The 8,807-nt window shown below is 48.3% G+C and overlaps 1 protein-coding gene across 3 annotated transcripts in view; it reads right to left on the bottom strand.

Moving 5' to 3' along the window:
• Nucleotides 1–356: 356 nt before the first annotated feature.
• The window catches only part of LOC140708570 (uncharacterized), an 84,820-nt gene continuing 76,369 nt past the window's right edge, over nucleotides 357–8,807 (bottom strand). The window contains exons 5-6 of one of the 3 annotated variants that reach the window (XR_012093319.1): nucleotides 7,195–7,250; nucleotides 357–7,019 (exon numbers count right to left, since the gene is read on the bottom strand). The gene's annotated coding sequence lies outside the window, so the exon portion shown is untranslated. The remainder of the gene's footprint in view (nucleotides 7,020–7,194; nucleotides 7,251–8,807) is intronic. The other 2 variants (XR_012093322.1, XR_012093320.1) reach the window with 2 other exon arrangements.

Raw genomic sequence — 8,807 nt, 5'->3', positions numbered from 1 at the left:
GCGTACACACATCCGAATATGTAGTGTACATAAGTGCACTACATGTGTACAGAGTGCACACACATCCAGATCCATGTAGTGTACATGTATAGAGTGTACATCCAAATATATATAGTGTACAAACAAGTTCACTACGTGTGTACAAACATAGAGCATACACTAGTCCATATAGCAAATGTACACAGGTACGCTAACGTGTATGCACATGCATAGCATGTACACCCATGTATATGCATACAGCGTACACAGGTATACTATAACCTGTATGTACATGCACATGGCATACACATGCACATCCGTATGTACACACGTATGCTATTTGCTATATGTATACACATGCGTATAGCATACATTCTTATCCAATGTACGTAGGTGCACTACAGCATTCATACACATGCGCAGTGTACACATAGGCACATGTACACAATGTACATCAGTACACTAACGTATACAGCATATACACATATGCAATAGTGTACATACATATGCAGCATGTGTATGTATCAGTGTGTACATATCCAGAAGTTTATTCAGTGTGCATAGTGTACATGCATGCTTCCGTGCACATATGTATATATACATCTGCAGAAATAATGTGCACATACCCACATGGTGTACGTACACAGGTATGTACATGGCATTAAATACATGCATGTATGTACACATGCAGAACAGATAGGTGTCCAAGTAGTGTGCATATAACCATAGTGCCCATACACACATATACACGTGTACATGCATGCCTACAGCATGCACGTGTGTAGGACACATATGAAGTGTACATACCTATACATTGTAAATACATGCACCGTGGAAATACACGTAGTATGGGTACACCACATACAAACATGTACATTTATACAGTACACATATACCGAGACCCAGAACAGGTCATGAATATTAACACTGCGGAAAGGCTTCCAGTTCTACCTAAGTGAATTTTTTTTCAAACTATAATAGAACTCATACAAAAAGGGTTTTAAGGAAATGAATAAAGCTAGTGACAAAAATAGTGGGAAGGGCACAACCACTTTCCCTCAGAGTTCTGGGCTGGACCATGTAAGTTCAGAGGTTTCCTAATGCAGTACACATCAGAACTGACTCACGATGAAGTGCTCCTTAAAAATGTGTCCTCATGTTTTGGCCTTTGAGACAAAGCGTCTTAGTTAATCGTGTTCTGACTGAATTTGACTCACAGTGCTCTGGCAGATTCTTCATTTTCTGGTGAGACAAATGAATGTCCCAGGGTGAGGGCAATGCCAGCCCTTTCAGGGTCAGCTTTTCAAGGAGCGATGTCTGGCAGAACACAATCCAACACCATAGTAGGATCCCCCACCCAGCCACTTAGACGCTTTTGGGTACTTACTCTGCTTGTTTCCCTTTCTTGAATTCATCTGGGGAAAAAGAAAAAACCAAAAACAAACAGCCCATGTGTTTTTGTGTCTGAAAAGTCAATACATCCACATCCAACTTTCTAAATGAGACACGGCAGGTATGATGGTCACCGAACAGTGGCCACTGTTGACAAAATATAAAGTCTTCTGCAAACAGGAATACAAAAGTCAAGGGAATTTACTTCACATATTAAAGCTGTCAAGGGTGCTCATCAAAAATGTACTTAGAGGTTTTCCTTTAAAGTTATTTTTGAAGATTTTTAAGTTGCAATACTTAAAAGCCTCTGGGAAAAGAAAGGATACAGGTATCTGGAAGATTTATACTAAATGATTTTCATGTCTTTTTGATACAGTTAAATAAGGTCAGCCTTGAAGTAATGGGTTCCACTACTCTGAGGCTGTGGATGGAATCCACAGCACCACCAGACAATTGAATAAACAGCAAGGCTGCACACCCAGGACGCAGGCAGTGAGCCAGCCCGACTAGTTGTCAGCTTCTGGGTCAGTTCTACCCAGTTCTGCCCAGGCCCCACTGGAGATGAAAACCTGCCCTTTAGAAGCCTTCAATCCCCACCTTTCAAAATCTAATCCTCTTCAACTGAGGCCCGAGTCCAAAAATCTACTGACATCTTAGCACCTGTTAGGCCAGCTGTCGCCTAGCCTTTTTGGCACCAGGGATGGGTTTCATGGAAGACAATTTTTCTGGGGACTGGTTTTGAATTGCAACTGTTCCACCTCAGGTCAGGCGTCGGATCCTCATAAGGAGCACCTCCGAGATCCCTTCACATGCAGTTTACGATAGGGTCCCAGCGCCTAGGAGAACACATGGCTTATAATAGGGCCCCCGCACCTAGGAAAACATGCGGCTTGTGAGAGGGTTCCAGCGCCTAGAACACGTATTAAATGAGTTGGCAAAGCCAAAATCCACCCGAACTACCACTCCAGAACAAACATACACCACTGCCCAATATTGACATGAGCCAAAAATATGGAAGGCCTGAGGGCCCACACTGACCACAGCCAGACACCACTTCTGCAAGAACCAAGCACGCGCCTAGAGATCACCCGTGATGACCCAGGAGAGCAGTTTGAGCAGAGACAAATGTGAAGGAGAGGCACATGGGCCAGGGTGCTGGGTGTGCCCGTTTTTGTGACCTGAGATTGCTGACCTCTAGCCCTTGGTGTCCGTCCTGTGGAGGAGGTAGCCCCCAAATCCCTGCCTCCCTTCAGCACTGACTGAGGCGGCCCTGAAATCTCCCCAGGGCTGAGACTGTTTCTAAATCCTGTTGACTGCACATCCACATAAAAAACAAAAAACAAAAAAAAATATATCAAGTACGCAGACAGGAAAAGAAAAATATGTGAATCCTCCCTTATTCAACAGGCATTTAAAAGTAACAGGAAAATTGTGATAGTCTTTAAACAACCACCAGCTATCACGTCCTGTTGACATGTTTTAGCTAATCAGGAACATCTTTACCAAGTACCTGTGGGTTCAGGAAATCAGTTGACAGATTCCAAATAACCTCGGAACCTGCGACCTGACCCCCACTCACGCGCATCACCTCTCCAGAGGAACGAGCCCTGGACACCTTTCAAATGGTGAGGAACAGGAACAAGGTTAGCTTTCCCTCCACACCACAAAACAAACTCGACCCCGAGGAGCCCAGAGAACAGCGACGTTTTTTAGATGCTTTCCCACTGACTTTGTCAGAGGGAACGTTCCCATCCCACACTGCCCAGTGTTTTACTCTCCCTGGGATACCAGCAGCCGTCAACTCTCAACAGGCTGGAAACAGAGGCCAAGCTGACAGGAGGCCTCTCTCCATTCCCTACTGAATTCGCTTAGGACACGGATGTTCCCAAACACACACAGCCCCGAGTATTCCACACCTGGAGAACATTCAAACAATAGATGCTGCAAAGACGTTCCCCTAAAGAGAAACTCAGTTTCTAACTTCCCTTAGGGAAAAATATGAGACCTAGAACTTTCCAAAAAATCAAGTGTGGGATGAAGCCACTCACCTCTGGCACTTCCTAACCTTGCCTTCCCACAGGTGCTCAGGGATGACCCCACAACAGCCCCGTCCACCCAGGACGGCAACAGGCCTCAGTCAGCCAGCACCTGGGCAGCTGGCGAAGCAAACCCAGGGTGAAAACGTCATCCCAGGCACCACTTCCCGGAGCCCCTCAGCAAGAAAAACAGAGGCGGGACACAACTGAGGGCTGACTTGAGGCTGGGGAGCCATAGAGTCGCACAGCTCAATCATCAGACATGCTCTTCTGTGGACAGAGCCCAGGGTAAGGCCAGCACAGAGACCCTCGTGCCGGCTCCATGAACCAGCGTCCTTCAGGGCTGCAGGTTTGTGATCACAGCTTCAGAATTTGGTTCCAGAATCTTCCGGAATCGAAGACACACAAAACTCTAAAGCTGCCAGGACAGCAGGGCCCAGGAGCAGGCTCAGGGGAGGACCACATAGAAACCCCACACACAGCATACACGTGTGCATGCTTACTCCACACATGCCACCCCTTCACCCAATACTATACATGCAAACCCATGTATGCACTCCATACACACCCTCAAATACACTCACCAAATGTGATGCGTGTACACACTCCACACACACCCTCAAATACATACGACACACATGAACATGCTCACTCCACCCACACCTGCTAAATACACTCACCACACACGCACAAACGTGACACACGTGCACACTCATTCCAGACCTCACACCCCTCACCAAGTACACAGGTGCACACACCCCCAAGTCCAGAACCTGCAGACTCCACAAGTTTTGGTTTCCCCCACTGTTTCTCTCATCACATGAGATCCACACACACACGTGTCATTTACTGACATCTAACACCCGGGGAGGCCCTTAGACAGAACTGCAGTCACAAATCGACTTCATTCAGGCATTCATCACCAGCCTCCTGAAGCCACCTCCTGTCCCCACGGGGAGCGGGGGCCGAGACCAGAGACGTCACTGGGCTTACAGATCCCCAGGCTGGCAACCCAGCGAAATCAGGAGGGCTCGGCCACGGCCCTGGAGGGAGACGGGCACTGGCTCAGGTATGCAGAACATGAGTCCTCATTTCCATAGTGTCACCTATGACAGCATCAGGTGAAAGCCAGTGGTTTGGCATTCCTGGGATAGACAGTCCTGGAATTACAAGGGAAGCTTTTTACTCCTCCCCTCTGAACACATGAGGTCCATGGTTCCTCACATCTAACACTGGGAATCCGAATCGGTGACTCGTTGTCCACCTGAGGACCACCCAAGAAGATCCACACACCAGATACAACAGCAGCACTGCACCTGGTCTGCAGGGGAGCAAAGCAAATCCCACCTTTATGACTAAAACTGGATTACCCCGACACTGGCAGCCTGCAGTGTGTATATCGTCAAGCCCCCACGTCTGCGCCACCTGCAAGAGGAACACAAGCCCTTAGTCCCAGGTTCTCAGGACGGCCTGTGAGGAGGATGCTAGCACCCTTCTCATCTCCCAGTGGAGAGAAGGCCAGAGTCAGGGCTGGTGTATCAGGAGGGTCGGGGTCCAAATCCCATCTGCCTCACAAAGCAGCCCTTCCCGTTCAAGTGACTTCTATCATCAGCCTTAAAATGTACCACAGTTACCAGCAATTCTGAGTGCTGTTCCTTGGGACGTCAGAAGCAAGGATTTTGTTAGAAAGATTTTACCAAATCTGCTTTCAAAATCCTATGTTATGAAATGACTAAAGAAAATTTGAGCTATGAAATAAAGCATAGTTAAATGAATCCCAAAAATGACGATGGCAAAAGGAAGTTTTAACTTGAAGTGAAAAATATCCTCTAAATGACATCAGCCAGAATTATCTTCAATCATTACTGATCCCACATGCTTCATGAATTATACAACATCATCTCAGATATGAACTTAAAACCATTAGCTGAATGCACATTTCAGCACAACCAAAGTTCTGCTATAATAAGCAGCACAGGCGTCTCTGGAGAGGATTTTAATTGGGACTACAAACGGTGTGCACGATCGTGGTAAGAGGTTTCATGCTGGCTGTTCTCCAAGGTGCGACACAGAGAAACACCACTAACCTCAAAGACACCTGCTGCTTTGTAATGAGATGAGAGACGATGTGGATGGACTACTGTAAATATTTGAAAAGGAGAAATAATGCAAGGAAAGAATCATATCAGTTTCCCTTTACATTCTTAGAAAAAAACTGATTTTTCTTTTGGGATGATTTAAAAAGAAAATGACATTTCTGGATTTTTTTATTTTTTTTTATTTTTTTACTTTTCTTTCTGAGACTGGGTCTTGGCTCTGTTGTCAAGATTGGAGTACAGTGGAGCAATCGCAGTTCACTGTAGCCTTAAGTGATCTTCCCACCTCAGCCTCCAGAGTAGCAGGGACCACAGGCACACACCACCACACTCAGCTAACTTTTCTGTAATACAGATGGGGTCTTGCTATGTTGTCCAGGCTGGTCTTGAACCCCTTGGCCTCAAGTGATCCTCCTGCCTTGACCTCCCAAAGATTTAGCCTAAGCGACCATGTCTTATCGGAAAATAGACATTAGAGCAAATGCATTTCTATAAGATTTTCTACCTCTTTTCACTGGGGAAAAAGGTAACTTGCCTCCAAGGGTCGGAGACAAAGCCGTTACTGCAGACAAAAGCGCTGTGCATCCCGGGAACCGCTACACCACGAGGCACGGCCATGCACCCTGGATGCAGGAGTAACACACGAGGCTAGCACAGGCTGATGCTGGCCCTCTCCAAAAGTAGGCCTATCCTTCCTCCTCTCCTCAGCCCCCTCTCCCTTCAGGCCTCAGTGGCTGCTGACAGGGGAGAGGCCACAACTAGAGGAGGCTCTCAACTCCACCAGGGACAGGAGCCCCGGACGCTGGGGACTCCGCTGCTGCCCTCTGCGCCCACCTCCTTCTGGTCCAGCCTTCTGAGGAGCCAGGCGTGGACACTTTGACCCTCCTTCCCTTCTGTGGCTCCTACAAAAACCAGTTCAGCGAGCCCAGGCTGCCTTGCACGCCACGGATGCCCGGCACAGGCCACATGTCCTCATCCAAGCTCCTGGGGCCAGAAGGGTCTTGCAATATTTCACTTTCCAGTTGAGCATCCCCAGCCTGAAATCCAAAGTGCTCCGAAGAGCATCTCCTTCGAGCGTCACAAGGAAGCTCGGAATGTTTCAGGTTTCGGAGCATTTTGGAGTAGGGACGCTCAGCCTGAATTTGAACCTCTTCAAGGAAGCCACACACTGAAGCCCCCGATGTCCACCCTACACAATCCCAGCACACCCTTCGAAGTCCTCAGCAACAGATTTTTTCTTCAAAAATAACCACAAGTCACAAACACACAAGCAATCAAAGAAGGGGGTTGTGGACACCCGCACAGATGATGAAAGTTAACTGTCACATTTTTACCTGAGTAATTTAAAGTCATTCCTCAAAACACACCTGTTTTACTGAGTTGCATTTTAAGGTGAACACACACAAATCATTTCAGGGAAACAAACGTCACTTTGGGCTGCGTGTGGTTTCTTGACTCCCGTGAATAACTCAGCGTTCACCCTCACTTCTGGATAAGGGAGAAGATGCAAAGAAATCTGTTAAAACAAAGACATGGAAACAAGTTTAAGAAGGGTTTGAAAGGTTCCTCCTGTCCCCCTGGAGGGGAGAGGAGGACGCCTGGAAGGCTTACGGGGGACAGGAGCACAGCCTCCTCGGTGTGTCATGGACACTGCCGCGCCAAGGGGAGAGGACGATGCCTGGAAGGCTCACAGGGGTGGGAGCACAGCCTCCTCAGTGCTTTCTACACTCAGCAGCTTCAGAAATTCCTGCAGAAGCAGAACACATGAGAACTGAGACTGGAACACCCCAAAGAAAGGGACGAGGGGTCAAAAAAACCATTCGATTGTTACCAAGGAGCGCGGGCATGAAGCCGCTTCAAAGACCGTGTGAGAAGTCACTCATAGGCGTTTCAGAAAATAAGGGTAGCGTGAGATTGCTCGATCAGCTCAAACAGGCTGCCGTCCCTCAGGCCATGAAGTCCCTGAGATGAGCCTCTCACTGAGCAGAAGTCACTCGCATCTCTGCCAGAGAAAGTACTACAAGCCGACACATAACCTCATGAAACCTGGGCTTCAGCTGGTTGGCAACAGTGAGTCTGACATGGTACATCCCTCCAGATGGTTAAAGACCCCAGGGGTTCATCAGACAACCTCGAAAGGCTGTGTCTGTCCAGCCCCTTTTCCAAGTTCTGGATGATTTTTCCTAATGTACTATAAGCAGCATGTTCCAGTAGAGACGTCATTAACTGACTCTGGGTCCTCTTAATTTTGAAATTAGAAACACACTTGGCCAGGCACGGTGGCTCAAGCCTGTGATCTCAGTACTTTGGGAGGCTGAGTCAGCTGGACTGCTTAAGTCCAGGAGTTTGAGTCCAACCTGGGCAACATTGTAAAACTCCATCTCTACAAAAAATACAAAAATAAGTCAGGCATGAGGACATGTGGAACATGTGCCTGTGGGTTCTGGCTACTCAGGAGACTGAGGCAGGAGGATCACTTGAGCCTGGGAGGTTGAAGCTGTAGTAAGCTGTGCTCACACCACTGCCTGGGCAACAAAAAGGTTTTTTTTTTTTTGCCTGTCTCAAAAAAACCAGAGAATAAGAATCATATACCTGACTAGCCCAAAATAAAAGAGGCCTTGTGGAACAACCTGAAACACAGCTGCAAATTCTGGCAGGGCCTCCCCTGGCTTGATTTGTGGTGAGTGCAGGACCGCTCTGAAGGATAGGACCCCATGCATCTTCCGAGACTAGACCTTACAGTACAACTTCCCTTCGCTGGACGGAACACTGGCCTTGGGGCCTGGGACACCCTGGGGCAGTGCCACCATTAAGAGGCTGCCATGGCACAAGCAGGCCCTACTATCATGAAGCCTGGGACGTCCGTCAGAGCAGTGCCACCGACCTGAGGCCACCATGCCAGGGGAGCCTGGACATCATGAAGCCTGGGACTTCCTGGGGCAGTGCCACCAACCCGAGGCCACTGTGACACAAGGGGGCCCTGATGCCACTGAGAGGCTGCACAGCAGGTCCAAGCCCAGGCCAGGAGTGAAGAGGCTCCACATCCTTTCCATCCCTCCAGCTGAGTCCACAGATGTCTTGGAGCAGAAATACATCACCCTCAATGTCCACGGGTGAGTTTTTGGACACAGAATCTGGAAGCGTAAAAGATGGTTCTGGGCTGGTTGGTTGCCGGCTCGGATCTGTCCCCTTTCCACACAAAACCTGGCTCACACCAAGCAGCGTCTAAGTCCTGGAAGACCTGCTAAACACAAGTGCAGTTACAAAGCGGAGAAACTGGAGGGGGTCGGGCTGTGCTCCAGTG

The sequence above is a fragment of the Chlorocebus sabaeus genome, chromosome 7 (genome assembly GCF_047675955.1).
Source record: "Chlorocebus sabaeus isolate Y175 chromosome 7, mChlSab1.0.hap1, whole genome shotgun sequence".
In the NCBI taxonomy this organism is placed as follows: domain Eukaryota; kingdom Metazoa; phylum Chordata; class Mammalia; order Primates; family Cercopithecidae; genus Chlorocebus; species Chlorocebus sabaeus.
Note: the sequence above shows the minus strand (reverse complement) of the source record. Positions and strands in the feature narration are given on the sequence as shown.